Below are 17,276 nucleotides of genomic sequence, written 5' to 3' on the forward strand. Positions count from 1 at the left end.
CAAAATGGGCAGGTGGAGGAATTGGAACAAGGTGGTCAAAATGTACAATTTTCAGTTATAATAAGTACAGAGGACGTAACGTACAACGTGATGACTACAGCTAACACTGCTGTCTCACGTAAAGGAAAGTTAAGAGAATAAATTCTAAGAGTTCTCATCACAAAGACAAAATTTCTTTTCCTTTTTTCTGTATTTTCTTTTTATTATAGGTATATGAGACAATGGATGTTAACTAAACTTATTGCAGTAATCATTTCACAATATAAGTTAGTCAAACCATTATGCTGTACACCTTAAACCTACACAGTGCTGTATGTCAATTATATTGAAGTAAAAGTGGGGAAAAAAGAATTCTTAAAACTCAACACTAAGAAAACAAAATGAGCAACAGATTCAAGAGACAGCTCACCAAAGACACAGAGATGGCAAATAAGCACATGTGAAAAAACATGCAACATCATAAGTCATTAGAGAATTGCAAATTAAGACAACAGTGAGATACAACTACACACTTATTAGAATGACCAAACTCCAAAATTCAGACAACATCAAACGCTGGGAGGATGTGGAGCAACAGGAACTCTCATTCATTGTTGGTGGGAAGAGAAGATGGTACAGTCACTTTGGAAGACAAGTTTGGCAGTTTTGTTTTGTTTTGTTTTGGTGTGTGCGAGGAAGATTCACCCCGAGCTAATATCTGTTGCCAATCCTCATTTGTTTTTTTGGCTTGAGGAAGATTAGCCCTGAGCTAACATCTGTGCCAATCCTCCCCTACTTTGTTGGTGGGATGACTCCACAGCATGGCTTATGAGTGAGCAGGATCTGAACCTGCGAATCTGGGCTGCCAAAGTGGAGCACGTGGAACTTTAACCATTCGGCCCTGGGGCCAGCCCAGTTTGGCAGTTTTTAACAAAACTAAACATATTCTTATCATACAATCCAGGAATCACACTACTTGGTTTTTACTCAAATGAGATAAAAATTTATGTCTGCACAGAAACCTGCACACAAATGTTTGCAGCAGCTTTACTCATGATTGACAAAATTTGGAAACAACCAGGATGTCTTCCAATATGTGAATGGATAAGCAAACTGTGGCACATCCATACAATGCAATATTATTCAGCAATAAAAATAAATGAACTAACAAGTCACAAAAAGACATGAAGGAAGCTCAAATGTACATAATTAAGTGAAGGAAGCCAGTATGGAAAGGCTACATACGATATGATTCCAACTATATGACATTCTGGAAAAGGCAAAACTCTGGAGATAATAAAGATAGTAAAAAGATCTGGACTGGGAGGAGGAAGGCAGGAAGAGGAAGAGCACAGAGGATTCGCAGGTCAGGGAAACTATTCTGTATGATACTGTAACACACCTGTCAGAACACACAGAACTGGACAATACAAATAGGGATAATGTGAACTATAGACCTCAATAATAATATATCAATATTGGCTCATCAAGTAACAAATGTACCACACTACTCCAAGATGTTAATAACAGAGGAAACTGTATGCACGAGAATACACGGGAACTCTGTACCGTCCCTTCAATTTTTCTGTAAACCTAAAACTGCTCTAAAAAATAAAGTCTATTAATTTAAAAATACACACGAAACAGAAAAGGAAATAAGCTGAAGCTAAGATCAAGTGCCAAATGTATGTCACAACAATGAAATAAAAGACACACAAATTAAAATGTTAAAGTTTGCTTTCTCCATTAATTTGATCTATGCTACTATCCAACTCTGCCATGAGCAAAGTCCCCAGGAGGAGCTTGGGCTACTCCTGACACCGTCTACGCCAGCACTATCCAACAGACATATACTCTAAGCCACAAATGCAATTTGAATAGTAGTCACATTAAATAGGAAAAAAGAAACATTAAATTAATTGTAACACTATATATCCTATTTAACCGAATATATTCACAATATTATCATTTCAACATGTAATCAATACAAAAATTACTAATGAGATATTTTACATTCTCCTTTTTCATTCAAACTCTTTGAAATCTGGGTATATTTCACACTTAGAGCATACCTCAATTCAAATGCTAAATTTTAATCAGAAATAATCTCGTTTAGATACGGATTTCATAAAATTTATAATTTAAAAAATAGATTCACAAACCAAGCTGTTCCAAAATACTTAAAATTTTTCCAATAACTAAATCAAGAACCAAAAAGTCACTCAGCTTTTAATATGTTCACATCCACATTGACATCTCCACTCAATTCTCCATCACTTGCAAACTTTATATACTTAAACATTTTTCCATACTGCATTTTATACTAAAAATAAAAAACTAATGTAATGATACAGTAATTAAAATAACCATCTTACAATATATATAAGTACACATAAAACACTATATATATAAATACATGTGTAATAAGTATTTCTTTTTAATTACTAATTATAAAGGTATCAGTAATTCATGCTGTCTGCATAAAATATTCAAATAAACACAATACAGTTATACAAGTGTGTAGAAAAGAATCATTGGATTTTCAGAAAATCACTTGAATTTACTCCACTGACACCAATTAAATCAGTGACATGTTTCTATAAAATATGAAAAACAATGCCCGTGCCTGACATATACCTACAACACAATGGTATCTCAACGAGGCAACAGTCAAGTAAAAGAAGTCCCACCAGACAATCAAGCTGTGTATAATGGAAAAATATTTTACACGGCTTTAGTTTTTTTAATTAATTAAAATTAAATGAAATTAAAAATTCAGTTCCTCAGTCATACGAGCCAGATGTCAAGTGCTCAGAGCCACATGTAGCCAGCTGCTGGCATACTGGACAGCGGGGCTCTGCACATTTAAAGTAAAATAAGGTTATTTCAAAGTGTTATTTTAGCAGAGATCTGAATGCAAGTACGTTACTTAGATTTTCCCCCTTGGCCCTCATTTTTTTTAGCTCTCCATGCAAAGAAAATAGAATTATTAATTATTATACGGTTAGAAGCTAATAAAGATCGGTTACACTAATCTCCCTAGCACAGCACTTTCTTAAAGTTGATTTTCTCTTATTTTGCTAAATGTCTTCTTTTTCTATTATACAGTTAGAAATCTAAAACAGAGGAAACCTGATTACCTCCAATTTCATGATTTTTAATCTATGCAATAAACACCAAAATTTATACCAATCCCCTCTAAAATTCCCTGCACTGCTAAAGGCTTTACTTCAAAAATGCATACATTCATTGCTCAGAGATCTTTCTAAGGATCTGAATTATTTTCTCTGAAACTAGTCCTAAGGAGTTAACTGAACTTTTGGTATTAAGGACTAAATGTGTTCAGAAAATTATTTAGAGAAACAGCGTTCTTTAAAATGTAATGTCTCACAAGATATCAATGGGTACACAAAATATTAAAAAACGACTGCTAATAGGTGATATGAAAATGTTCTAAAATCAGTGGTGATGAATATACAATCTATGAACCTACTGAGAACTACTGAACTATACATTTTAAATGGTGGATTTGATGGCATGTGAATTATATCTCAATAAAGCTGCTACACAAAAATTCACAAATGCCTCCTACATTTATGCACAAACTATTAGTGAGAAGATAAGGTTCCCTCGGTGACCACATATTAAATATGTAGTATTACTGCTGCATATGTTGAAATAAGATATGCATAAAAAACTCATGTCACTCCTGTTGCTCTTAAATATGCATGGAAATGGTCACTAAATGCTCTGCAAGATCAGATACACAGAAAAAAGACAATGCGGGACATTAACTTCATGTATATTGCTCTAATTTTTTACATCATGTAGTCGTATGTGACTTGCATAAGAAAAATAAATGTTTTGAAAACATAATAACCTGGTTAATATATGCAACTCCCTTCAGTTACACCTTCTCTCTCCTTGAAATACTTACCCCGACCTCTAGAAGCACTGTTCATTTAAGAACTCTAATAACCAAAAAGACTTTTGTTAAGGCTGCTTTCCATGCTCCCCAATCAAAACATCCAGAGAACATGAAAAGAATGGAAGATATAAACACTGGACTTCTTCCTAGACCTTGAGCTGTACCTTCTCTGCCAGGTTTTTTTTTTTTATCTCTCTAGGTAAACCCAGCACCCAATACAACATCTGGGACAGAGTAAGCATTCGAGACATAGTTGCCGAATGAACAAACAATGAATGTGGTCATTCTCATGGGGGACACTGCCTCTGAGTACACGCCCTGCCCATCACCCTTCCTCAAAGAACACTAAACTTGTTCCGACGTCCTACCCCAGCTCCAGGTTCCACCTGCGTGGGTAAGAGTAATCTCATGCCCTTCGCCAGTTCAAGACTGGATATGAGATATATCAGGGGAGATCTGCTACAGGAAGAGGGTTCTTGAAAAGGTGTCATTGCTTCTTACGGACACTACCTTGTCTGAAACCTACCTGGTACCTGCCACCAGCCTGAGGATTAAGCCACTAATCCAGTCAGCAAAGCAGAGAAATGGAAAGAACTTGGGTAATATTAACCTAATTAATCAACCATCCCTGAAGCCTCTTAGACCACTGAATTTCCTTATTTGACATAATGTCCTCATTATTTAAATGAGGTGGAGTTGCTGCTGTTTGCAGCCAAATGCATCTATTTGATGAAATTCCTATGGTGCTGTAAGTTGTGATCAGAACCACAAATATGGGGGAAGTATTCCAACAATACAGATACTGGGTTTTTTTTTTTCTTTTTAACCAAACCACTGGGCCTGGATTCCCAGCATTCTTCTAATCATGCCTCAGGTTGAGTGAATGGCCAGAAGCTGGCTGACATACTCAGATAGGAGCCGTTTTGACAACCACAAAACAAATGTAGAACTTCCAGAAGACACGTAACAGTCAATCGCTTTGCTTTACCCCTAACTAGAGGACTAGAGTCAGGAGGGATGTGCTATGACATTGCTTTAGGATTCCCAGCATTCTACAAGGCTTCCTAGGAGGTATTTTTCCACTAACGTCTACACTAAGTGGTTCCATTCAGAACCTAAAACAAAATGCTATCGCCTGCAAAAGAAAAACATTTGGTAAAGAGACCTCTTTGTTCCAAACACCTAAAAGGACTTACATAAACAATAAAGAAAAACAAAAGATTCTAAACAATTGAAAACATTTTTTCCAAAAACTAAAACACATTGGAAACATAGTGCTGAATCAAGTTCCCAAACAGCAGGACAGCTGTAATCACAAAATAACTGCAGAGAAAGAGAAAAACATCTAAACAAAATGTCCAGTTTAATATCCAACCAATCGGCTCCTTTAAAAACCATATTTTGGTCAAATCACCATCTTCAAGACAAAGAAAAGAAAAATGTCTACAAAGTGGGCAAACACAAGGCAGTAAAGTAGTAAGGGAATCAGCAGGTTCCTTTCCTCTAACCTTTAAATTACATGTTTTCTAGAATGCCATTGGCAAAAATAATTTATATATTTATTTAATGTATTTAGAATATCGGATGTTAACTAGATTATTGTGATCATTTCACAAATATCAAATCATTATATGGTACACTTGAATCTAACAGAATATGTCAATAATACCACAATAAAAAATATTTACAGAATATGAATGATTTATTAAATATTAACTAAAGAAACTGAACTTTTATTCAATTATGTTTATGTTCTAGGTACTGTGCTAAGACCTGGGGAGTAAAAGTGACTACGACAATGCCCGTCTTCAAAAGTGTACAATGCAGTGGTCCACTCCATCCTCCCATCACCTCACCATCACTCACCAACTGCCCTGTCTCTCACAATGTCACCACCTTCCACCCATATGGCTCATGACAAACAACTAAAAGTCATTCTGGAGTCTTCCCTTTCAACAAATAATCCATCAGCAAGCCCTCTCAGTGTTAGTTATCCCCGACAACATACACCCAGAAGCCAGCCACTTCTCACCAACTCCACTGCTGGGGCCCAGTTCCAAGCCGCCACGGAATCACTCCTCAGCTAGACTCCTACCTGTGTCCCTGCTGCACTCTCGCCGCCCTAGAGCCTGCTATCCACACAGCAGACACAGTGCTCTTCTCAAGGCACGAACAGCATCACATCATTCTCCTGATTAAATCCCTTCAATGACGTCCTTCTGCCGCTAGAATAAACCTCATGATCTGACCCATCACCACCTCTCTAGCCCTATGCCCTACAACTGGCACCTCATCCACTAACCACTAGCCTCGCTGGCTTTGTTTCTGTCCTGTGAACAGGCCAAATTCATTGCCGTCTCTGCTACTCTCTGAGTTCTTCATCCAGGTCTTCTTCATATGGCTGCACTCTCATTGTTTAGGTCTCAGCACAACCTGACAGCCCAGCTAGAAACTCATGGCCTAGGCACTTTACCCCACTGTTCTGTTCCATTTTATAAAGTAAACTTTTTGTTGAAGTATAAAGCAATTCCAAAAAATGCAGAAACTTAAGTGTACAGTTCAGTGAATTCTCATAAAGTAAACACACCCATATTACCAGCACACAGATCAAGAACAAGCACGCTAGAAGTCCACCCAGGTCCCCACTTCCACTCACTATCCTCACAATGAGGTGACCACAAATCCTGAAGCATAATTTCATAGATTAGCTTTACCTGTTTCTGAAGTTTCTATAAACTGAATCATACAGTATGCACTCCTGCCTCCAGCTTCTTTCAGTGAACGTTATGTTTTTGAGATTCGCCCACGTTGCGGAGCATAGTTGTAATGCAGTCATTATCATAAAGCTTTGTAACACTTCATTTCATGAATATACCACAATGCATTTGTCCATTTACTTGTAGGTGAACATCTGGGTTACTTCCAGTTTGGAACAACATCTCATCATGCTGCTATGAGAATTCTTGTATGAGTCTTTTAGCAAATATATGAACACATTTCCACTGAGACCATGTCTAATGGAATTGCTGCATCATATCATATGCATATATTCAACTCTAGTCCGTACCACTTAGGTTTTCCAAAGTGAGTGTACCAATTAAAAAAACCCAGCATAAGTGTATGAGAGTTCCAGATAATCCTTGCAAATATTTGACATTCTCTCTCTTTTTAATTTTGCTCATTCTGGTGAACATATCTTGGCATCTTGTTGTGCTTTTGGTTTGCGTTTCCTAGACAACTAATGGAGCTGATCATCTTTTCACGTATATTGGCCATTCGGATATCTTCTTCTGTGAAGTACCTGTGCAAGTGTTTTGCCCATTTCAGACATATGCGTTATAAACATCTTCTCCCCCTCTTTCATTTGCTTTTTCATTCTCTTTATGGTATCTTCTGATGAACAGTTCTTAATTTTATGGTTCTCCAATCTATTAATTTTTTCTTTTACAGTGTTTCTTATTTAAGAAAACTCCACCTACCTTAAGATTATGAAGGTATTCTCCTATGTTTTCTTGTAAAGGTTGTTTTTACCTGACATGTTTATATTTACAATTATATGAAATTGAATTTTTATTTATGATGTGAGTTAGGGGCCAAAATTTTTTTTTTCCATAAGGATATCATTTCGACCCAACATTATTATTGAAAATATCATCCTTTCCCCACCATATTATTAATGACATCTTTGTCAAAAACAATGTCTATTTGTCCATCCTTGTCTCAAAACTATAGTATTAAATTAGAATTCCTCTATAATAAGCCTTGCTATCCAATAGTGTGAGTCCTCCAGTTTTGTTCTTTCACTTCAAGGCCACCTTGGTAATTCATGGCCCTTTGGATTTTCACCTAAATTTTAGAATCAGTTTCCACCAAAAAAAAAAAAATCTTGCTAGGATTTTTAACGAGCTTGCACCTTTTGAAATCTATTGACTTGTGCTTTATGATGCAGCATATGGTTAATTTTGGTAAGTGTTCCATGGGCATTGTTTGATCAACTGTCATTGGGTACAGTGATCCACTAATGTCATTTAGGTCAGATATATTGATTATATTGATCAGATTATCTATCCTTTCCAGTTTTTTTGTTTTTTTTTTTTTTAAAGATTTTATTTTTCCTTTTTCTCCCCAAAGCCCCCTGGTACATAGTTGTGTATTTTTAGTTGTGGGCCCTTCTAGTTGTGGCATGTGGGATGCCACCTCAATATGGCTTGACGAGCAGTGCCATGTCCGCGCCCAGGATTCAAACCGGTCAAACCCTGGGCCGCCACAGCAGAGTGCGCGAACTTAACCACTCGGCCACGGGGCCGGCCCCTATCCTTTCCAGTTTTATCTTCCTGCTTCTTCTACCAGCAATTGGGAAAGGCATGTTTAAGTGTTCCATTGTGTGTTTGTCTATTTCTACTGCTGCTTCAAGTTTTGCTTTCATATTTGGAACACATATATCTTCTGGTGTATTGACCCTCTTTTGTTAGTAATGCTTCTTCCTTAAAGTCTACTTTGTCAAATACTAGTAAGGTTACAACTGATTTCTTTCCATTTGTATTTATTTATCTTTTTCCATCCTTTTATCTTCAGGCTTTCTGTGTGTTTATATTTTAAAATTGTCTGTTAAGGGGCATCAGGTTGGTTTTGGGATCCAATCCATTAATAATAGTCTTTTAATTGAAGTACTTAGTCCACTTAAATTTAATATAACTAGTGATCTAGTTGGATTGACAGCTACCAACTTAATATATACTTTCTATATGACCCAGTTGTTTCTTTTTCCTCACTTCTTTCCTGCCTTGTGCATTAATAAAATTCTTTTATTATCACATTTTTTCCTTTTGTTAGTTAAAATAATCTTTTACTATTCTTTTTGATAATTTTATTAGATAAATTTACTTGATAATGCTAGAACCTTGAACTCTTTCATTCCATTTGCTTCCTCCTGCCTTTCAAATTGTTCTTAACATTATATAAACTGCATGCATTTTTAAACCCACAAAACAGTACTATAACTGTTTAGTACCATCGATATTTACGCTTACTCACCCACATATTTACCCTTTGTTGCTCTTCACTCTGTCCTGCATTTCCATCAGGATTCATCCTCCTTCTTCCAGAAGAGCTACCTTCACTTTATTATTTCTTTGGGTGAAGGTCTGCTGGTTTTTGCTTGTCTGAACACATCTCTATTTGCCTTTAATTTTTTTGACAGTACTACTTATGAAGCAAATCAAATTTGAAAGGTCTGAAATTTATCTGTTCCAAGGGAAAAGCATCAAATCCCTTATATATACATTTATAACAAAGAAATCTATATATACTTTTAAAGTTTAAAGCTGAGTATTGTCTTTCCTTTCCCATGAAAGAAACACAAAATATAAAAATGAACAGGAAGAAAATAACAATGAAGAATATCAATTCCAAAATATCTTACACCTATTGGATGATTCTCCATCAAGTGGTAGAGCTCAAGTCATCATTAGCAGAGAATTTTATTTTAAAGTTACCACGTTAAACTTTAATTAGGATGCCCAAGGAGAAGCCATATTAAGCCATGTAGTCAAAATATCCACTTAATGGATCATCTTTTTAATTTCCTTCTGCCCCATTCTCTCTCTCCTCTCCTTCTAACACTAAAATGCCCTAACATCTCAAACCCATCCTTTCCTCATTTGATATAATTCCATTTTATTAGATTTTTTTATTTAACAAATTGCATGTACATGGTGATAATGCTAAATGTCCATATTCATCTATAGACACAGTGTAATTTCTAAGCCCCTTAGAGAAAGAAGTAAAAATCAAGAATTTTAAGCACAGGAAGAATAAACACCCTCCAACTTTCAGCAGAGCAAAGGGAGAAAATTTTCATTTTCCCAGAGTGGGTAATGACGTGTTAATTCCATATCACTATAGTCACAATTTCTGAGACAAGAAGGGCTAAAAAGGAACATAGATCAGAAATGGGTAGAGATTTTTTCCCATTGTATTTTGCTCAAGATAGTCTCCCACAAAATAAGTGGAGAATCCCATCATAAAGAGAAGAAAAAAAATAAAGAAACCTCATTAGAACAAGGCAGCTGAGCAGGAAAGGGAAAAAAAAATAGGAGAAGGCAACTTGTTCCCAGAGGATATAAAATTTTAAAAAGTAAAATGAAGGTTGGAATCTATTCATATTCTACTAGTCATCTTGCTCTTCAACCTTTCTCCTTCTTCCACATCATCACCATCTTCTTCTTCTCCTTTATCCTCAGCCTCTTCACCATCAATATCTTCCAAGTCTTCTTCAGCATTATGAACATCGGCGTCCTCTCCTTCTGTATCATCCACATAAGGAGCTGCATTGTACTTTATGAGATTTGGCCAAATAGTATCTTTGATGATACTCTCCTAACTCACCTGCATCAGCATCCAAATCATTGGTGAACCAGAGGAAGAAGCTCAAAGAGTTTTCATGCTACTTCTTCAAGACATGTTTATTTTATGTCTGATCAGAACATTTTATCAAGTCCTTCCCAGATTCCCATCTGATTTCAGTCAACTTGGAAGATGAGTTGCCACTCTTACTGAGATAAAACATATTGGAAAGAACTTTATTTTAAAGTAAGAATTTTCCTCAAACTAAAAACCTATTCTGTAATAGGATTTAAAATCTTCAAATTCTGTCACTTCAGTTCCGACAAAATAATTCAGCATCTCTTCTTCCGCATCCCCAAGGAGGGCAGTCATTTGCAGATGGTCAACAAACATCACCTCTAAATTTGGGAATTGGGAGACCAGTTATGACCTCTTTTGAAAAGACTGAAGAGTTTGTGACATTTTTGTTCTACTCTGAAAATTTCCTCACTGGTTTGTTTGTAACGTCCATATTTCAACACATACATCTGTGTACTTAACAACTATGTATTTAAATGCTTCCTATTGTTCTTTCCTCCCCTTCAGTGAATCCAGAGTAGCAAATTTTTCTTTTGGCTAGGATTTGGAAGTGGTCTTGGTTTCCTCTTTGGAAGAGTGAGGGAAGACTTACGTTCAGGGCTAATGCTATGAGAAAGTCCACAGCACCAGTCCCACAGAGGGATGGTCACAGATGGAGAGATTCAGAGAACTACACCTTCACTTTTCACTACTTCCACTGGGTACGGAATTCTAGATTGGCAACGACTTCCTATCACTTTAAATATACTATTCAGTTGTCTACTATATTTGGCACCTTTTTTGCCTTCTCTTTAAAAGTCAGTTATCAGTCTTTACTGTTGTTTTCTTAAAGGTAATGTCGCTTATTTTTTTTCTGGCTGTTTTTAAGATTTTCTTGATTTTCAACAGATTTACTAAGATATACCTAGGTGCTGGTTTTTTTATATGGATGTTGCTTGAGGCTCACAGAGTTTCTTCGATTTGTCAGGTAAAGCTTTTTAACAGTTCTGGAAAATTCTCAGCCAGTAGCTCATCAAATTTGCTTCTGCCTCATTTTCTCGCTCTTTTTCAAACACTAAAAGATCCTAACCTTACAGACAGATTAGATATTTTCACTGTCTCACGTATCTAGTTTTAGTCTCTGTGCTTCATTTTCAATATTTTCCATTGACTTCTTTTCCGCTTTTCACTACTCCTGGCTTTTGCTAACATCTAATTCTAACATCTAATTCAAACACTTAGTTCTCAATTTTAGTTATTATATTTTTCTTTTCGAGGATGTCCATGATACTTATACATCTCAATGTTTTAGTAAAATTCTCCATCTTTTCATCTGTTTCATCTTCTCTTCCATTTGCTAGAACATCTCAATCATGTTTATTTTAAAGTCCACACCTGCTACTGCAATCAATATCAGCATCATCCTACGTTAGTTTCCATTGTCCAGCTTTTCTCTTGGTTTTAGTCATATGGTCCTATCTCTTAGCATCTAGTCATTTTTTATTAAGTGCTGGACACTGTATATTAAAAAATTTTAGAAAATCTAGATATATTTCTCCGGAATAGGTTCACCCTGACCTCTGAAAGGCAGAGGGAAACTGTTCACTTTAAGCCAATCTGGGAGTGAGCTGATTCAAGGCTGGGTTGCAGCTGGCAGGCTTCAGCCGGCCTCAGTTGAGCCTCTTCCTACAGCACAGCCCTACAGTGCTTCCAACTGAAAGTCTGATGTGCACTGATGGTCCTCTGCAGCAACGTGAGACTGCAGAACATTTTGCCTCTTGGAAATGTATGGCTTAACTATATAGCATTCTACCATGCCACTTCATAATTCTTGCAAATGTCTTGAGGAAGAGTTAGCAATATTTTTGAGTTCCTTTGGGTATTCAATATTGTCATTCCAACTTCACAAGAGCGCCAAAAGTGATACCTGTTTCTCCATGCTCCAACACTAACCCTCTACATGGGCCGAGGTCAGATTTTCAGCCTCTTGCCCACATCCAGAATCAGCACAAGTCTGACCACCTCCCCAAGAGAAAAGAGGCTGTGGATTATCACTTCACATCTCCCCAGCTTTCTCCTCTCTCAAGCTTTAGTCACTCTGGGACTTCTTGCTTTCACAACTCTTTGACGGCCTTACACAAACTATTTTTATACTTAATCCGTCTTTTGTAATTGTTCTCAGCAGTAATATCAATGTGTTCAAGTTAAGTATCTCTTATTTGAGATAAGTTTTCTTGCCCTATTTTCTTTATATCCATATCACTACCTATCATTTTATTACTTTTTAAGGGTGTTTACATCTATCTTTCCCTACTGAAACATAAGCCCCAAGAGAACAAGGGCTTTACTGCATCCTGAAGGCACAATCAGACTGAAGATCCCTTGACTCTGGTATCCTTCCTGTTTCTATCAGCCTTCACCTACCCGCCTATTTTTGTTTTGTAAAGAACTTCAAATGGCCTCATCATTTTTCAGTAGGAGAAAAGAGAGAAACGAACTCTACATGCACGAATTCTCAGTCAAGAACTCTTACTCCTCCTGTTCACATTTCCTCACTTTCTCCTCCAGGAGACAGGGTGTCTCTCCTTCACTTCCTTCTCTTCAGCTGATTGTCGAGACCCTGACAGTCATTCCTCTCTATGCCCAACACCCAGCCACGTAGGAAGTAGACCCGCCATCAGACTCAGGGTATGCCTTCCACAGCAGGCTGACACCTGTCCTTCTCCCACACTCTCTGGTATCCTCCAATCTAAATATGCTGTAAACTGAGTCTGTGAGTCAGGCCACAATTCTCCATGCAGATGAGGAGCAAATCTATTCAGAATCTCCTTTGCGGGCCCAACTCTTGCCACATGTGGTACAAAGATCAAGAATTACGCAGCAGAGTATAAATTCCACACTCTGACCTTGGATCCTAGTCACATTCTCCAATCCAGCTTTTCTGGAGCCATGAACTTAGTTATTGTGTGCTCATTAATGAGGTAGATATTTTTAAATCATCTGGCTCCTATCTGTTCTTCCTTGATTAGAACTAAGGAGAAAGGGGTTACTAATTAGGGACCATCACCAATGTATAAGTGAAGTGGGGACTAGGGGTTGGGAAGAAAGTTTCCAAAAACAGAAGAAATATAGTTTCCCTCATCAACTCTCAAAGGGATAGATTTAGAAAAATAAACTAACGTAAAACTTTTTAAGTACCATTAAGTCAGCCTCATGCAGGTAAAGCAGACTGCTCTCACTGCACTTGGTGTGTCCCACAATGTGTTACTTCTGGAACCCTTCCAAGACCACAGGCTCCTTAAAAGCAAGAGCTTAGCCTTTTTAAAAAGCAAAGTTAAGCCCTGTTTTGTTGTTTTCCTAATGTCCTTGTGTTGAGACAGATACTTTTCTACTAAGTTATCAATGACATAATTGTAAGAAATCAATCTGTATCTAAGTAAAACAGATTTATTTTTTCCTATAAAAACATAACCCAGAATTTGGATATTTCACTTGAATCTCAAGTATTTAACTGGCTCCTTGGGATTCTGCATGCGAGTTCTTAACTGGCTAACAGCAAGAACTTTTTGCCCACAGGAGACCATCCAGTATTTCTAAACTGTGGCATGGGTTCTGGCTCAACCTGCATCAGATCACAGCACTGAAAACCCAACTGCACCAGCTGAACTGCTCAGAGACGGAGAGGCAAACACGGGTCCAGCAAGAGTGGAGGAGACAGACAAGGAGAGGGCTGAGACCTTCACGATCTCAGAATAGATGCAAAGTTCAGGAATGAATGACTCGACTGGAAACGTCAGGACAATGCCAAATTCTGAGAACTTACCAGGCCAGTTTCTACACAAAAACCTCTTGCAGGCAATGTAAGAGGACGCTTTGGAAAAACAAGGGAAGACCCACTGCCAAAAGCAGAGCTGTTTGGAGGATTCAAGCAAGACTGGATTCACCAGCAGCCACTTTGGAATACCTGAATAATAGGCTAAGAAGGTGGCAAGGAAAATGTACAATCTGTGTGCATTCCATAGGTGCCAAAACTTAAAGGTCTGTGCTGGAATCATAAGAGCCAGTGCCTGGAAAGGAGGTATTTGAACTGTGGTTTGAAATACAAAGAAAATATTATAGAAAGAGAAGGCCTTGGAGATTTAAAAACAAAGGATCACCGAGAGTTCTAGCAACAGGACATGAATGGATTTTGCTCTTACAGCAAGTGTGAGGGGTAGAGAGTGGAAGGAAACGCATCCCAAGCTCCAAACCACCTGGACAACAGCAGACAGACGTCTAATCAAGGAAAGAACAGAAGACGATACAGACACCTGGGCACATGCCACTGAGTGATCACTGGAAGCATTTAAACCAGGCGCTGGTTTCCAACTTCAAGCTCTACAATTGGCCTGAGGCCTAAGAAATCCAGAATTGTTCTGCTAATACACTTAATTTTAAAAGAAAAGTAAAATTCTGAGGTTATCGCGAAGCCTTAAGGACAGAGGAGTCTGAGTCTCTTCAAGGCCCCCATCTCAAATCCTGCGGCCAACACAGACAGAGGCTGAGGTGCTGGGGAACGCTCTGAGGCGGTGGCATCGGTAATGTGCAAGCTGCACCTTCAGAGGCAGAGCGGGAGGTTGCAGCAGACAATGTCACTGCTCCCCATGGATCCCCTCAGATGCCTTTATTCCCCATCCCAAACTAACACACGCCAGGAGGCTCAATGCTAACTGGCGCCTCCAAGTTCCCTGGTATGAAATAGCCAGCCAGGGGTCCCAGCCCTGTCCACCAGCACTGTTGGCACCTCAAGTATAAAGTGAGGCAGAGCTATGCCATACGCTGTCTCACATGACATCATTTTGCAGACACTATCCCCACTATCTGGCTCATGTTCCATAACCACAACATAGGTAACTATCGGCTTGAGGAGGACGACTCCCACTAGAGAAGTGCAGGTGGTGGTTTTGTAGCTATGTTATGGGGCATACTGGAAACGACTTGAAGCAGTCCCAATTCACCCACCAGAAGCCGGGAGGCTCATTACCTCCCTACGAGAGGCCCCAAAGGGTCCACGAGGGGAAGACTGTAGTGGAAACATTCTCCTTTCTCTGTGCTCCCTCTGAATCCTGGCACCTCCAAAGCTAAAATAACAGAAAGGACTTTAATAGTATAGCTCAAGGCTGGGAAGCAGCTCACTCAGTTAACATAATAAGGACTAGGATTACAGCAGGCAGTAACCTTTACAGTTCAATCGGTGCTGATCTTTTGTTCAGTGTCCCCCCAGAAGACATACAAAGCGAGCTCTTTCCCCAGCCCTGGCCAGTGGCACAAGTGGACCAAGCAGAGGATGGCTGACAATCCACACGGAAGACCAGACTACAAGGAGGAAGACCCAGAGGACGGAGGGGAAAGGTACCCGAGCCAAGGGGTTAAAGGGATCAGAGGTCTTAGGTGAAAGAGCAGGCTTGAAGGGGTCAGGAAGACTCTTCATCAATATCTTTCTAAAATATGTACAAAGCACAAATATGACTTACTCAAAACGAATATTGATTTTATTAACATGAATATTAAATAAGGAGTAAAATAAAATAGAGAACAGCCATCATTATGTGAACGTAACACTGCCTGAACATAAAACGTATAAAATCAATAGCTCCTTGGGTGGCAGAATGAGAGAGACTGGGGATATTAGTGGCAAAAACGAAATAATAATGTAAAGACATTAAAGAACCACGGGACTAAATGACGCAAAACTGGCTGATCTGCTGCTGCACTGTCAACTATGTAAAAGTACAAAACCAGCCTTCTTTTTCCAGTTTCATTGAGATTGACATACAGAACTATATAAGTTTAAGTGTACAAAAAAGTCGTCTTCTTAAGTTTCCTACATGCAAGTCCTTCCAAAATAAAAATTATAATCATTATCTGCTTAACAATGCTTCACAAACAGCTGTGCAAAACATTAGCCTGACCATCACACTAAAATTTTCAGAGACAAAACAAATATCAAAAGCCATTAATAGCCTCTTAAATAATTGCTATTTTCATCATTTATGACTTACTTAGGTGGTATCAATTTTTTTTAGCCACATAAATGTTTGATTTCTGAAAAGCTTCACGGTAAAAAAATTAACTGCTGAGAAAATTAACACCTTATAGAAAAATAGTGAAAACCATTAAAAATATTTTTAGACTCATAAAAAGAAAGAAAACAGCACGAAGGCAATATCAATAACATTTTCCATTTGAATTATGAATTTCCATTTTCCATCACCTGCACTGCAGAAATCTTTCAAGAATCTTTTAAAGCACGCTACTCTCCAGGGGCCGGCCCCGTGGCCAGGTGGTTAAGTTCTCGCACTCTGCTTCGGTAGCCCAGGGTTTCGCCGGTTCAGATCCTGGGTGCAGACATGGCACTACTCATCAGGCCATGCTGAGGTGGCGTCCCACATAGCACAAACAGAGGCACTCACAACTAGAATATACAACTATGTACTGGGGGGCTTTGGGGAGGAGAAGGAAAAAAAAAAAATTGGCAACAGATGTTAGCTCAGGTGCCAATCTTTAGGAAAACAATTTAATTGCATTTTTAAAAAAATAAAGCACCCTTCTCGCCACCTCCAGCAATATAGGTGATGCTTAAAAAATATATTTTGCTTGTGGATAATACACTATGACAGATTCAGGGGTCCACTTGGCTGGGCTGGAGTACCCAGTTATTTATTCAAATACTAATCTAGGTGTTGCTGTGAATGTATTTTGTAAATGTGGTTAACATCTGCAATCAGTTGACTTTAAGTGAAGGAGATTACCGTCAATACTGTGTGCGGCCCTCATCTAATCAAATACCTTAAATGCAAAAACTGAGGTTAGCCAGAGAAGTTCTGCCTCAAGACCACAGCACCAACGCCTGTCTGAGTTTCCAGCCTGTGGGCCTGCCCTACAGATTCCATCCTGCCACCCCAACAATCATGTGAGCCAATTCCTT

The 17,276-nt window shown here is 38.3% G+C and overlaps 1 protein-coding gene across 2 annotated transcripts in view; it reads right to left on the bottom strand.

The window, feature by feature from the left end:
* PRDM5 (PR/SET domain 5) overlaps positions 1-17,276 on the bottom strand; it is a 185,679-nt gene that overhangs the window by 147,295 nt on the left and 21,108 nt on the right. The window lies entirely within an intron of this gene.

The sequence above is a fragment of the Equus quagga genome, chromosome 3 (assembly GCF_021613505.1).
Source record: "Equus quagga isolate Etosha38 chromosome 3, UCLA_HA_Equagga_1.0, whole genome shotgun sequence".
Lineage (NCBI taxonomy): Eukaryota > Metazoa > Chordata > Mammalia > Perissodactyla > Equidae > Equus > Equus quagga.